Here is a 16076-nt window from a genome sequence, read left to right as displayed (position 1 = left end):
ATCTTCTCTGCCATGAACACCTGTCGCGAGATTACTTTCTGAGCTCTATTGGACGGTCTGCCTTTCTGAATCATCGAGACCGCTCCATGGGAGTTGGGATCAACATAAGGTGGTGGTGCTGGTGCTGCCGCTATTCTGAGCTGATGTCGATTCTCGTCCGTAATTGCGGGAGGAGGTGGCAGGTGGATCTCACTCCTAGGTCCTTGAGGATTTCGACTTGCTGCCTGAGCATTGGCTTGCCCGGCGAACCTCATCATTGCTTGAAAATTTTGGCAGTCTTTCTGTAAATGTCCCGACTGCCTCTTCCCATTATTGTCGACATAGAAATGCATCTGACACGGGCCGTTCATCATATCTTCAGGGGACACGAAGGGCCTCTGGAACCTAGGCCCATTATTTGGCCTGTTGTTTCGGGAATCATCTCTGTTGTCGCCTCGCTGCTCGTTGCTTTGTTGATAATTATCTCTATTGCTTCCTCCAGCGCTTGCTCGAAACCCAGCCGAAATTTGACCTGGTGGATCATAACTCGAAAATCGAGAAAATCGTCGTCTATTTTGAAAATTTCGACTGCGGTCCTCCTCAGGTGACCTGTGTCGTTTATTATGCACAGCATCCTCGCCATCTGCCCATCTGTTCGCTATTTCCATTAATGCTGATACTGTTCTTGGGTTGGTTCTTCCCAAGTCCTCCACAAAATCTCCTCGTCGAACTCCTGCCACAAACGCATCTATTGCTCTCTCATCCGATATGTTTTCTGCCGAGTTTTTGATGATGTTCCACCTTTGGATGTACTTCCTCATTGATTCATCATGTTTTTGTCGACATGATCTCAATTCCTCGAGTGTCGCAGGCTCCTTGTCGCCTCTAAATCCCACAGACGGCCCCAATTGACAAGGTATCAACTTGTCAATGCCTACAAGTAGTAGACTAGGGTTTCGTTGGATGTAGAGGGCAAGTAGATCTCGAAGGTTTCAGCCGAAAAGTACTCGACGATTGTAAAACTAAAGTCTAGAAAACAATGAGTCGATCCTTTCTTTGTCCCTCGACTCCCCCTTATATAGGAGGCGGAGCCGAGGGATTCGTACACACAAGTTTACAGAATCCGGGAGGGTTTCTGACCCTCCCCGCAAGATTACAAATTACACTTCCTATTACAACTCTATCTTTCCATAATAGTATCTTGGGCTTCCGAATCTTCTTATTCTTCGAGTCATGGGCCTTGAATAAATCTCGGGTACTATCTTCGGCAGGCCCATTGGGGATGCCTATGTCAGTAGCGTTCCTGATATTATATGTAGATGACATATTATTGATTGGGAATGATATAGAACTATTAAGCAGTGTTAAAGGTTATTTGAATAAGTGTTTTTCAATGAAAGACCTTGGTGAAGCAGCATACATTTTAGGCATCAAGATTTATAGAGATAGATCAAGACGCCTAATAGGCCTTTCACAGAGTACATACCTGGACAAGATTCTAAAAAACTTTAGAATGGATGAAAGCAAGAAAGGGTTCTTGCCTATGTTGCCAGGTAAGGTCTTGAGTAAGACTCAAGGTCTAGCTACAGCAGATGAAAGAGAGAGGATGAGCAAGATCCCCTATGCTTCGGCAGTAGGCTCTCTCATGTATGCCATGCTGTGTACTAGACCGGATATCGCACATGCTGTTAGTTTAACCAGCAGATATCAAAGTGATCCAGGAATGGACCACTGGACAGCGGTCAAGAATATCATGAAGTACTTGAAAAGGACTAAGGATATGTTTCTTTGTTATGGCGGTGACCAAGAGCTCATTGTAACCAGTTACACCGATGCAAGTTGGAACACCGATCCTGATGACTCTAAGTCTCAGTCTGGGTACGTGTTTATATTGAATGGTGCGGCAGTAAGCTGGAGCAGTTCCAAGCAGTGCACGGTGGCGAAATATTCAACAGAATCTGAATATATAGCGGCTTCAGAGGCTTCATCGGAAGCGGTATGGATGAAGAGGTTCATTGTTGAGCTTGGTGTGGTTCCTAGTGCATTGGACCCGTTAGACATTTATTGTGACAGCACGGGTGCCATCGCCAATGCAAAGGAACCAAGGTCACACAAGAAGCTGAAGCATATCAAGCTGCGTTTTCATTCGATTCGCGAGTACATCGAAGATGGTGAAGTAGAGATTTGCAAAGTACACACAGATCTGAATGTTGCAGATCCGTTGACTAAAGCTCTCCCTAGGGCAAAGCATGACCAACACCAGAATGCTATGGGTGTTAGGTACCTTACAATGTAATCTAGATTATTGACTCTAGTGCAAGTGGGAGACTGTTGGAGATATGCCCAAGAGGCAATAATAAAGTGGTTATTATAATATCTTTGTGTTTATGATAAATGTTTGCATACCATGCTATAATTGTATTAACCGAAACATTGATACATGTGTGTTATGTAAACAACAAGGAGTCCCTAGTAAGCCTCTTGTATAACTAGCTTGTTGATTAATGGATGATCATGGTTTCGTGATCATGAACATTGGATGTTATTAATAACAAGGTTATGTCATTAGTTGAATGATATAATGGACACACACCCAAATGAGCGTAGCATAAGATCAAGTCACTAAGTTCAATTTGCTATAAGCTTTCGATACATAGTTGTCTTAGTCCTTCGACCATGAGATCATGTAAATCACTTACACCGGAAGGGTACTTTGATTACATCAAACGCCATTGCGTAAATGGGTGGTTATAAAGATGGGATTAAGTATTTGGAAAGTGTGAGTTGAGGCATATGGATCAATAGTGGGATTTGTCCATCCTGATGACGGATAGATATACTCTGGGCCCTCTCGGTGGAATGTCGTCTGATTAGCTTGCAAGCATATGATTTGATCATAAGAGATGACATACCGCGGTACGAGTAAAGAGTACTTGTCAGTAACGAGGTTGAACAAGGTATGGAGATACCGATGATCAAACCTCGGATAAGTAAAATATCGTGTGACAAAGGGAATTGACATCGTATGTAAATGGTTCAATCGATCACTAAGTCATCGTTGAATATGCGGGAGCCATTATGGATCTCCATATCCCGCTATTGGTTATTGCTCGAAGAGGAGTCTCGACCATGTCTGCATAGTTCGCGAACCGTAGGGTGACGCGCTTAAGGTTCGATGTCGCATAAGTAGATTCAGAATATGAGATGGAGACCGAAGTTTGTTCGGAGTCTCGGATGGGATCCAAGACATCACGAGGAGGTCCGGAATGGTCCGGAGAATAAGATTCATATATGGGAAGTCATTTTCAGGGTTACCGGAAAAGTTCAGGATTTTTCGGTATTGTACCGGAGGTTCTAGAAGGTTCCGGAGGGTACCATAGTGGGGCCCACCTATCCCGGACGACCAACATGGACCGGAGGGGGTCACATAGGTCCACATGGGCCAGGCACACCAGCCCCCAAAGGCCCATGTGGCTGGATCAAGTGGATAAGATCAAATCCCTTGAAAATAGGGACTTAACTTGGGGGGGGGGGGGGAAGTTGTCCCCCCTTGTTTTGGCCGAACCAAAGGCTTGGAGGAGGGGCCAAGGCAGCCCCCCCACGCCTATATAAGAGGGAGGGGAGGGCTGGGGCGGAGCACATCATCCCCCCAAGCCCTAGCCACCCCTCTCTCCCTCCCCCTTCTTCCTGCGCAGGCTTGGCGAAGCCCTGCAGGAATTTCTCCTCCACCTCCACCACCACGCCGTCGTGCTGCTGGGATTCCGAGGAGATCTACCACACCTCCGCTGCCCGCTGGAACGGGAGAGGAAGGAGCTTCATCGACACCGTACGCGCGACCGAGTACGGAAGTGCTGCCGGATTGCAGCACCGGGGACGATCGTCTACACCAACAACGAGATTAATCTCGTAGGCTTTGGAATCTTTGAGGGTTAGTCTCATCTCCATCTCGTTGCTTCGATCTTGTAGATTAGATCTTGGGTGTTCCATAGATTAAATCTTGGATTTATTCGTCTTTGCGGTAGGAAATTTTTTGTTTTCTATGCTACGAACCCCATCACAAACATAGTGAATGACCACTCAAATGATCAATAAAACGAGACCTACAAATCACTCCAACGAAGCATTCTCTAATTCGACCAACTGGATAGTCGAAACTGACGATGTGTGAACCTGTATGTCTAGAACGAGAATATAGAAACATGTTTACTTGTTTTCATCGCTGCAGCTAAACCGCTGCATCAAATATAGTGAATGACCACTCAAAACGATCGCAGAAACAAGACCTACAAAGCACTCCAACTAAGAATTCTCTAATTCGACCAACTGGATAGTCGAAACTTATGGTCTATGAACATATATGTCTAGAAACAAGAATATAGAAACATGTTTACTTGTTTTCATCGCTGCAGATAAACCGCTGCAGCAAATATAATGAATGACCACTCAAAACGATCAAAAAAACGAGACCTACAAATCACTCCAGCTAAACATTCTCTAATTTGACCAACTGGGTAGTCGAAACAGACGATCTGTGAACCTGTATGTCTAGAACGGGAATATAGAAACATGTTTCATCTAATGGTCATTTGATCTTGCTAATCCCCAGCCATATGCACCTAGAAACCACCATTTACAGAACCTAGAATTATCATAGAGGGTGGAGAAACTCACCCTTTGAGCTGGATCAAGTGAAATCAGACAAAGAAGGTGTGATCTTCTATTCTTTATCCTTCCTTCTCCTCCTCTTGCTCCTCTTCTTGCAACCACTTCTTCCTCCAGCACCTATACCAGAAGCCTTTCTTGCAGTGTAGAAGGACGATCTAGGGCATGACAAAGATCAAAGGAATAGAGGAGGTCATGGGCCACGAGCTCCACGTTGGTGATGGGGATTGGGGGAGGGAGGACAATATGGAGATTGGGGGGTGGGAGCCTGGAGGAAGAGGGAGATGTGGTAAAGGAGGAGGAGAAGAGGACGGGAGTGGGGCGAGTGAGGGGATCGGGAGGTCGAGCGAGCTAGGGGATTGGGGAAGATGGCATGACGGGATTTGGCTGTGGCGGCTAGGGTTTTCCACTGCCGGGAGCCCTTTTTATACCACGAAGTGAAAAAAAAACAACCAAGATGCACCGCAAGACCCCATCTGAAAAGATCCAACGGCCACGAAGCGCTAGTCGCTGCGAGACTCCCTATGGGGGCATCTATTATACCTTTAGATACTTCTTATAAAGCAAAACCCTACTAACTACAATTAATGTTAGTCTATCTCTACATGCAAACCATCCACATCACCTATTCCATTAGCCAATTAAATATCCATGTCATCCCCACTAACATTCATTATTGATGTATCCTTGCATGCAAGCTATCTATGTCACCAGTTTTTGATTAAAACATCCACATAGCTAATTTATAGCCAGCAAATATAAAAATAATATGAATTAAAATTAGCATCTCAACTATTTTGGCCAATTAAATATTGCATAATTCTACAGATAATTCATATAACATATGTATTATAACATTTTATTTAGACAATATAATTTTTTAGAAGATTTGCGCTGCAACGTGCGGTATCCTTCTAGTTTAATCAAAGAAGGCCTCACTTCCGTCGCTGCAGTCCCGCGAAAACATGGGAGGTGCTATACACCACCCTGGTCGGTGCGGACCAGGCACCGCACCCCCCAGGGTGCCTGTTGGGCCGGCCCAGTGACGTTTGTTTTCGTTTTTTCTGTTTTTCTCCTTTTCTGCTGTTTCATTTCTTTTATTTTTTTAAAAATTTAAAATGCCAATGTGAAATTTTTTCGGAAAAACAAAATTTTCCAAAATTTGCATATTTTCGAAAAATTGAAACCATTATTTTCTAGTTTTTTATTTTTTTTATATGAACAATTTTTGGATTTGAACAATTTTCGATGTGAACAAATTTTAAATTTGAACAAAATTTACATTTGAATATATTTAAAATTTAAACAAAATTTAAATTTGAACATTTTAAATTTTTAAACAATTTCTGAATTTGAACAAATTTCATATTTGAATGGTTTTTAAATTTGAACGGTTTTTAGATTTGAACGGTTTTCAAATTTGAACATTTTTTAATTTTTTTCTTTCAATTTGAACAATTTTTAAAAATTAAAATTTTCGAATCTAAAAAAATATAAACGAAACCGAAAACAGAAAAAAGAAAAGAAAACAGAAAACCAGAAAAGAAAAAAAAAGCAAAAACGAACTGCACAGCTAAACAGACCCAAATGGGCCTGGCCCATACCCGACCAGGGGGTGTGCGGTAGCCGGTAGCCACCGACCTGGTCGGTGTATAGGTTTTGGGGAACTGCTATACGCCGACCTGGTTGGCGCGTGCGGGGTGCCGCACACCCCCAGCGACCAGGTCGGGTAGTTTGGGCCGCGGCCCATTAGCTCAGGTACGATTTTTTTCCTTTTTTTCTTCTTCTCTTTCTTCTGTTTTTTTTTCTGTTATTAATATTTTTCTTTTTCAAAATCTAACATTTTTTATGAAATTATTTTTCAAGATTTTTTTAAAAAATATGAACATTTTAAAATTCAACAGTTTTAAAATTTGAACGATTTTATATTTTGAATATTTTTCAAAAAATATATTTTTCAAAATTTGAACATTTTTCATGTTTGAACGGTTTTTTTTAATTTGAACGGTTTTTAAATATGAATAATTTTCATGTTTGAACAATTTTCAAGTTTGAACGATTTTTTAAATTTGAACGGTTTTTAAATTTGAACGGTTTTTAAATTTGAACATTTTTCATGTTTGAACGATTTGTAAATTTGGACGGTTTTCAGATTTTGAACGGTTTTTAAATTTGAACATTTTTCATGTTTGATCGATTTGTAAATTTGAACGGTTTTCAGATTTTGAACGGTTTTTTTATATTTAAACATTTTTTTAATTTAATATTTTTAAATATTTCTATTTTTCGAATCTGAAAAATAAAAGTAAAAAAGGGAAACATAAAAAAGAAAGAAAAACGAAAACAGAAAAAAGAAAACAGGAAAAAAAAGAAACAGAAAAAAAGAAACAAAAAAGAAAAGAAAAATCGAAAAGGAGGCAGCCCGCACCTAACTGGGCCGGCCCGTACCGCGCGCGGGGTGTGCGGCGCGCGGTATGCGCCGACCTGGTCGGTGTATAGGGTTTGCCTAGGTTTTGCCCGAAAACATTCCGTTTTCCCTCCATCTGCTTCGAGCCAGGCTGGAACGTAGGGCATCGGCCCATCGTCCGAGAACGGCACTGCCCCGACCTCCAACCCCCCGTCAGGCCAGCATTCGTCTACTGTCTTCCGCACTTACTGACCAGTCCACGAGCGGACGAGCCCACGAGCCGACACCGCCGTCGGTCGTCGGGAAGAGCTAGGGCCAAGGGCTCAACGGAGGTTGGGGAATAGGAGCAGAGGTAGGGAACGGGCACGGTGGAGGATGGGAGGAGCGGCGGATAGCGGGCTGCATGCGGTGGCTGGAGGGAGGCTCAGCGGCCGGCGGTCGCCGTCACAGGCTGAGAGGTTAGAGTTTTTTTTTCTCCTTTATATTGTCTGAACCTAAATTCGTGCAAGTTTTTCTCGGGTAGGTGTCACACATTTCGTTTTGTATTAAGGAGAGCATCGAATTTTTTTGGATGAAGCAAACCCCAAAGCCAAAACACTGAAAACTAAACTAAAGGCAACACTAACTAGTAAAAATGCTAATGCAGGCACGGTCATGTTTCCTGCTGTGAAAACCCCAAAGCCAAAACACTGAAAACACACAGGCATTTTGTGATCGCCAAAATCTCAACATCCTCGGGCTGATCAGAGAATGGGTTCCCTTGATTTCGCCATCACCTGAGCCCTCATCCTTGTGTAAGAGCAACTCTAACAGAGACCGTAAATGCCGCCGGAACTGATTTTTTCCGGCGGATTTACGGGTTTGGGCTAAAAGCCGCAGAGACTAGAACCTGAACCGGCGGCCCGGCCCGAATTTTTTTCTCGGAGGCCCGAGAAACTCCACGCGCGGCCCCTATTTAACCAGGTCGGGGAGGGGAGTTCGGTTCCGAAACCCTACCCCCCTCCGCCGCGAAAAACCCTCGCACTCCAGTGAGGAATTCCGGCCGCTCCCCCGCGATCTCTGCTCCGCCACGACCTCCCCTCCATTCCCCATGGCGCGCGCAGGAAGATGCGGTAGGGGAGGTGCCCATATCGGCGGCGGAGGCTCGCCGCCTCGTCCGCCAGTTTTGCGCTCGGTGGCGGAGCGCGCGAAGTGGATGCGCTCGGAGGGAGCGCGCAAGCGGGCGGCGCGCAGGTGGCCCCGCAGGTCGGCGCGGAGGTCGACGCGCAGTTCGGTGCGCAATGGGGACGGCGAACTCCCGTCCGGCGGCTCGTGCCGCCCGCCGCTTCCACCGCTTCCGCCGCGCCCCGACAGCAGCAACGACGAGGATGACGCGCCAGCGCTTCCCCTCACCAGCGGGAACTACGTGGAGGTGGCGACGGTGATCGAGCTCGTCACCCTTGTCGTCGCCTAGGCGTCCTCTGCCGCGCTTACCCGTCCTCCGCCGCACATAGAGGCCCCGGTGACTATCGTGGGGCCAAATTTTGGTCAAATTAGGCGCGTGGCGTAGGATTAGTAGTTATTTTGGCAGTTATATGTAAATTATGTTTGAATGTAGCTCGATCGGAGCATTGAACTCGTTGCATTTTCTCGACTAAAATCAACGAAATCGTAAAATTCGGGAGACTAAACTCGCGGTTTTCAGTTTCGGCAAGTTCAGTCACTGATAGAGATGCTCTAAGAAGCTATCATAGAACTACGTGCGAGCCAAACCTTGAAGGGTGAAGGCACGGTCTCGTCTTCCTGATTGCAAACAGGGTAGGCATCGGGGTGATCCAGACCATGCCATGCCAGATGGTTCGCAACAGCCAGCCAAGCGAATGTCTTGCACTTTAGTGGCTCCCAGCAACTCCAGGTGGACTGCCAATATGGGGTATCGGCCTTGCCGTGCATGAGGGCCTGGTAAGCACAACGAGCCGAATACTTTCCTGATGGACTCCAATGCCAGATGAACTTATCCTCAGAAGTCAGAAGTTGTTATGTGCTCCAAAAGATCTAGCACTTCACAGATATACGCTGAACGTGGAGGAAATCTAGCACTTTAGAGATATAATTTGCATACTCTTAGATCTTTTGGAGCATATAACAACGGGATTGGCGATATAATTTGCATACTCTCAGACCTTTTGGAGCATATAAAAACGTGATTAGATCTGTGAAGCGTCTATGAGCATATAATAAGTTCATCACAGATATACGCTGAAGCGTCTAGGCGCGGGTTGCATTTGGTGATTACATCTGTGAAGTGCTAGATTTCCTCCACATTCAGCGTTCCAGAGATATCTCAAATACAATATCCTTGTGACGGAGTGTCCTGGACTATCCTCAACTGAATGTTGCGAGTAGTTAATTCGCTATGTGCTAGCATAGTCATGCTAAACGGTCTCTCATGGTTGCACTCAATAAATCTCTGTTGGAGGACCTTATTTTTGAAGAAACTGCGGGCATTTTCAGAATTTTTATTATGCTCCAAAAGATCTAAGAGTATGCAAATTAAACTCTTCCCTTTTCCTTGCAACGAACAACTAGAGTCTTCCTGTATGCATGGCAACTTATGTATGTTATACGAACCTAAAGTCCTAAAGTGACTTATGCAGCCTGTGAAAAAAATAAGCCCACGACATTTCATGCAAGGGTTCACATGGCAATGAAAATTTCAGTGCACTATTTATAAAATTGCATTTGGTGTTACACCTATTACATTGAGATGAAACACAATAACTGACATTTCTCTAGCCATGATTTATTTTGCTATTTATATATCGAGAATGGATTTATTACTATCAAATACCATGTACCATACAAACATTTTATTTCACAAATCCAGATTTAATAGGTTTTCGCAGGTCAACCATGAGTAGGCTGGATGGTTTTCATGGTCATCACATGCTAGCAGAGCTCTCACAGTTTCATTCATTGTAGGCCTGCGGTTTCTTTCTTCAAGACAAGATAAAGCCAATTTCACCATTACTGCCACTTGCCCAGGATCAAAATGACCATTCAATCTGGTATCAACTATATCCTCTATATCCTTGACATCTCCACTCACCTGCAATTCTGTCAATGCGTTCACAAATTGACTAAGCTCTACCTCTTCACCATCCATTGCTATCCCGCTAGAGATCCTACTTCCAGTAACTAACTCGAGAAGGACAACACCATAACTGTACACGTCGACCTTTGCGTTGATTGGCAAATTCAGCACCCACTCTGGTGCCATGTAGCCCATTGTTCCTCTCATGTGGGAGAGGCTGAAACTGGATCTGTCTCTCTTTGAGAGTTTGGCAAGTCCAAAGTCTGCTATCTTGGCTTCAAAGTCTCGACTCAGGAGTATGTTCTCTGGCTTTACATCACAATGGATTATCCACTCCAGGCACTCATGATGGAGGTAGGCCAAGCCTCTTGCAGTTCCCAATGCTATTTTGAATCGTTGGCTCCAAGAAAGTAATCTCTCAGTACTTACGTCACCAAATATAAACTTGTCGAGTGATTCATTCTCGACATACTCATACACCATTAGTCTGTGTTGACCCTCAGAGCAAAAACCCCACATTCTCACTAAATTCATATGGTTGATCCTTCCGATTATATTCATTTCTGCCCAGAATTCCTCCTCACTATGTGAAATGTTTGTTAGCTTCTTCACCGCAACGACTCTCTTATCTTCAAGTACTCCTCTGTAAACAATTCCACAGGCTCCTCTTCCAATCTCTTCCTTAAACTTTCCAGTAGCTTCCCTTAACTCTCGGTACGTGAACATCCTGAATTGGCTCATCACCGTCCTGTAGCCTTCTTCCATTGACTTAGGTATGTTTTGCTTGCTGTAAAGAAACGACCAGCTTGTACCTGTAAAGAGCAACACTAGGACTCCCAGTATTGTTGCAAATACATAGTAAGGTATAAACCTTTTATTACTTGTAGAGCCTTGTACAACCACAGGATTACTCAGATTACATGTAAGACCAGACTGTTTGGAGGTACCCATAGTCTTTGGTACTTTGATATACATATCTCCAGCAAAATTTGCTGATGTATAACAATTGAAGAGTACAGATTTGGTGTAGCAAAGTGCAAATCGTTTCCTGTACACGAATGCCGAGCAGGAACAGACGTCCAAGCATATTTTTTCACATTGAGCAAGCGAGATGGAATCATTGTAGGTCAGATCAAAGCCATAACAGTCACTGTGAGGGACCTTGATGAAGTCAAAGTGTTCTGTTTTGCTGCAGCTTTTGTTGAATTGTGGCTGGCAACCTCTGTTCCAGTTATGCGGATCAGTCATCTCATATCCTGGGGGACATGAACACCTGAGGCTTGGCAAGTACTCACATAACCCATTTTGTCCGCATATCCCGTGCACGCTGCACATTTCTGTTATAGCCTCCCATGATACAATCCAGCTCCCAGTTGAAGCATTCAGACTGTATATTCTGATGTTTCCATCATAACCAATTGTCAGTCTTCTCTTGACTCCAGTACCCCAATCAGAAGCCTTGACATTCAGCCCATCACTTGAGACGAAATATCCTTCAGTGTCAAGGACTGCAATCCTGGAGCTGTTGTAGTTAGTCCGTCCATTTGCAAACACACTATAGTCTCTGCACTTGGCCAATAGAGACTTGATATCTCTGGACCATCATACATAAGGCGTAGGACATTGTCGTTGTCGAAATAGAGGCTGAAATAACTGGAGACTAGTCTTGTACCTTTTTTGAAGGGCTGTAAAGGCAGCAGTGTATCTGTCGGTGAAGAGAAACTTTCCCACAACATTTTACCTGTTGAGTCTTTGACGATGAGGTTGCCGGTGTCAAGAAGGGAAACCATTGTCCCCTCTCCAGAGCTTGTGTTGCTGTCCCAAGTGATGCTGCCATTGACATCAGTGAGGACAAAGTTTCCGTTATGGTTCAGCAACATCATGGAACCATGGCCATTCACCGGAGAATTGGGGTTGGCAGACCATACAACAGTTTTCTCTGTGGTGTTAGTGAACCAAATAGAGAAGGAGAATGCATTCCTTCCAACTTCATAGAAGCCACAAGAGAAATCAGCATTTGGCGAGATAAGAAAGGTTTCACTATGCTCTTCTACAGACAAGGATGAGCCAGTGGTTAGCATCAACTGGGGCGAAGCATAGGAGTATGGCAGAGCGGTGAGCAATGGAAGAATGATTAGGGAGAGGAATTTGGCCATTTTTCTTGTGTTCTGGGAGTTGTATGGTCGAAGGTATGTGCTGCCATTTATGCTTCTGTTTTCCTCATGTCTCCCTCCATACACGTTGGTTCTTATTTATTTGTTCCAGAGTAGTGGTTCTTATTTATTTCCCACTTGTGAATGAGTAATAAAGATGCTCAATTAGATTATATGTTGTACTTTATTTTCTTATTGACTTTCTTTTATGAGCATTACATTAGTTTCTTATGGACCTTCATGCTATTAGACCATCTCAGACTTTTTTCTATAGACGGATGAAGGATTAAGTGTTATTTTGTAAAAAAATACACATGATTGTACGGAGTACCTATAAAAGGGGGGAGGGTCGATTTTGCTCCCCTATTTTATGTAGATCACGGATGAAAGATGTTTCGATAAAAAAATAGTCGTACATAGTAGAAATGCATATGTAATTTATTTTTTTGAGAAATATTGAAGATTTAGAAATAATAAACTTTCAAGTTTTTTTTTTTTTGAAACTTTCCTTTAAGTTTGTTCGGTCGTAGCGATCAAGTTCGAGTCTGGAAGGCCCGCCTACAATCTACCGACTCTGGACGACTCGCGAGCACGTGCGCTTTGACCGAACTGGAAGACCCACCTACTCTCTACCTGCTTGGAAATCCTAGGTTTGACCAAGATTTAGACAAGTTTAACACGTGAAAACGAATAAGTAAGCCTGGATCCTTCTTAGTCTCTCTAAAATGAAGCTTTTGGGAGGTTCTTGAAATTTCCATGTTTGAAACCCAAAACCACTTCTCTTCATGATTGACTGAGTTTAATTTGGGTTTTAGGGGTAGATATATACATGATTTTTCTGGTTTGAATATATATGTCTAGACCTTGTTTATCAACATGAATGCTTACTATACATATGACATAAGAATGCTATGTGCTTTGGTTTTTCATTCTTTTGATTTTTTCTGAATTTTTAGGGCCATTTGAATCTTGGTCAAATCCTTGGTTTGACCAAGATTTAAACAAGTTTAAAACATGAAAATGAAAAGGGAAGTCTGTATCCTTCTTATTTACTCTAAAATGAAGCTTTTGGGATGTTCTTGAAATTTCCATGTTTGAAACCCAAAACGACTTCCCTTCATGCTAGACTTCATAAGATCGATAGGGGGTAGATACATGATTTGTCTGGTTTGGATATATTTAGACCTTGTTTATCAACTTGAATGCTTACGATATGACATAAGAAGACTATGTGATTTGGTTTTCCATTTTTCTGATTTTTTTGAATTTTGTGCCCACCCATTTGTATCTTCGTCAAATCCTAGGTTTGACCAAGATAATTAAAACAAGTTTAAAACATGAAAATGAAAAGGGAAGCATGTATCCTTCTTAGGCACTATAAAATGAAGCTTTTGGGAGGTTTTTGAAATTTCCATGTTTGAAACCCAAAACCACATCTCTTCACATGCTTGACTTCATAAGACAGAGTTTAGGGGTTAGGGGTATAGATACATGATTTGTCTGGTTTGAATATGTCTAGACATTGTTTATCAACTTTAATGCTTACTATATGACATAAGAAAAATAATGTCATGTAAATGAGTTAACTTGGATTTCCTACCCTTGAATCCATAGGAAACTTTGTTCTAATGCACTATAATAATCAACCGAGTTTTTACACCAACAGGTCTGTCACTTACGTGTGGTGCCCACGCGTGAGGTCCCACACTTCAGTGAGCACAAGTCACGTGCAATAGGTACGCAAACTCCCAGCCATCTTCTTTGTCAAGAGAAGACGCATCAGGATGCGTATTGGAAGTCTGTGGGTCCTTCTGGATCCTTCGGTTGTCCCTCTCACAAAAAAAACAAATCTCTCTCATTCTCGGCCTCGCTCGCTCGCTCGCTCGCACCTCCTGCTCACTGACAAACCCTGCACAAAAGTCAACATCATCACCCGAAAAAGGGGAGACACCATAATGCTCTCCCTTCTTCTCTCCTTCCGAGTGATCCCTCTTCCTCCGAGTTTCACTCGACGGGCAAACACACATGTGCTGCATAGTAATAATAAAAAGGTAGAAAAATCAACCTACGAATCTATAATTAAGGGCTCCTTTGATTCAAAGGATTTGCATAGGAATTGTGTAGGATTTGGTTCCTATGGGAAAAATTCCTTTACATGTTGTTTGATTCATAGGAATATATCCTATAGGAAAAATTCCTATAGGAATCTTCTAGGGCTCCTTTGATTCAAAGGATTTGCATAGGAATTGTGTAGGATTTGGTTCCTATGGGAAAAATTCCTTTACATGTTGTTTGATTCATAGGAATATATCCTATAGGAAAAATTCCTATAGGAATCTTCTAGTGTAATTCCTATAGGAAAAAAGCATTAGCTCATACCTCATGGAAAAATTCCTTTGCTACAATCAAACAAACTTCATCTTCCTATAGGTTTTAAGTAGACATGCCATTCCAATCCTATACCTTTCCTATTCCTATGCTTTTCCTATCCTTTAAATCAAAGGAGCCCTAGTGTAATTCCTATAGGAAAAAAGCATTAGCTCATACCTCATGGAAAAATTCCTTTGCTACAATCAAACAAACTTCATCTTCCTATAGGTTTTAAGTAGACATGCCATTCCAATCCTATACCTTTCCTATTCCTATGCTTTTCCTATCCTTTAAATCAAAGGAGCCCTAAATAGGTTAAACTAGGGTTTTGCCCAGTACTACAGATCAAGGTTCAAACCTTGTTTATCAACTTGAATATGCTTACTATATGACATAAGAAGACTATGTACTTTGGTTTTCATTTTTCTGATTTTTTTAATTTTCTGCGCATTTGAATCTTGGTCAAATCCTAGGTTTGACCAAGATTTAGACAAGTTTAACACGTGAAAACGAATAAGTAAGCCTGGATCCTTCTTAGTCACTCTAAAATGAACTTTTGGGATGTTCTTGAAATTTCCATGTTTGAAACCCAAAACGACCTCTCTTCATGCTAGACTTCATAAGATCGACAGGGGGTAGATACATGATTTGTATGGTTTGAATATGTCCAAACCTTGTTAATTTATCAACTTGAATGCTTACTATATGACATAAGAAGACTATATGCTTTTGTTTTTCATTTTTCTGATTTTTTTGAATTTTATGCCCATATATTTGAATCTTGGTCAAATCCTAGGTTTGACAAAGATTTAAACAAGTTTAAATTATGAAAATGAAAAGGTAAGCATGGATCCTTATTAGTCACTCTAAAATAAATCTTTTGGGAGGTTCTTGAAATTTCCATGTTTGAAACCCAAAACCACTTCTCTTCATGATTGACTTCATAAGACAGAGTTTAGGGTTTTAGGGGTAGATATATACATGATTTTTCTGGTTTGAATATGTCTAGACCTTGTTTATCAACTTGAATGCTTACTATACATATGACATAAGAATGCTATGTGCTTTGTTTTTTCATTCTCTTTTGATTTTTTTCTAAATTTTTAGGCCCATTTGAATCTTGGTCAAATCCTTGGTTTGACCAAGATTTAAACAAGTTTAAAACATGAAAATAAAAAAGAAAGTCTGTATCCTTCTTAGTCACTCTAAAATGGAAGCTTTTGGGATGTTCTTGAAATTTCCATGTTTGAAACCGAAAACGACTTCCCTTCATGCTAGACTTCATAAGATCGACAGGGGGTAGATACATGATTTGTCTGGTTTGGATATATCTAGACCTTGTTTATCAACTTGAATGCTTACGATATGACATAAGAAGACAATGTGATTTGGTTTTTCATTTTTCTGATTTTTTTGAATATTGTGCCCACCC

At 42.1% G+C, this 16076-nt stretch overlaps 1 pseudogene; it reads right to left on the bottom strand.

The window, feature by feature from the left end:
* Positions 1–9893: 9893 nt before the first annotated feature.
* LOC127343273 (putative receptor protein kinase ZmPK1) lies at positions 9894–12325 on the bottom strand (annotated as a pseudogene).
* Between the last annotated feature and the right edge of the window lie 3751 nt (positions 12326–16076).

The sequence above is a fragment of the Lolium perenne genome, chromosome 3 (genome assembly GCF_019359855.2).
Source record: "Lolium perenne isolate Kyuss_39 chromosome 3, Kyuss_2.0, whole genome shotgun sequence".
Lineage (NCBI taxonomy): Eukaryota > Viridiplantae > Streptophyta > Magnoliopsida > Poales > Poaceae > Lolium > Lolium perenne.
Note: the sequence above shows the minus strand (reverse complement) of the source record. Positions and strands in the feature narration are given on the sequence as shown.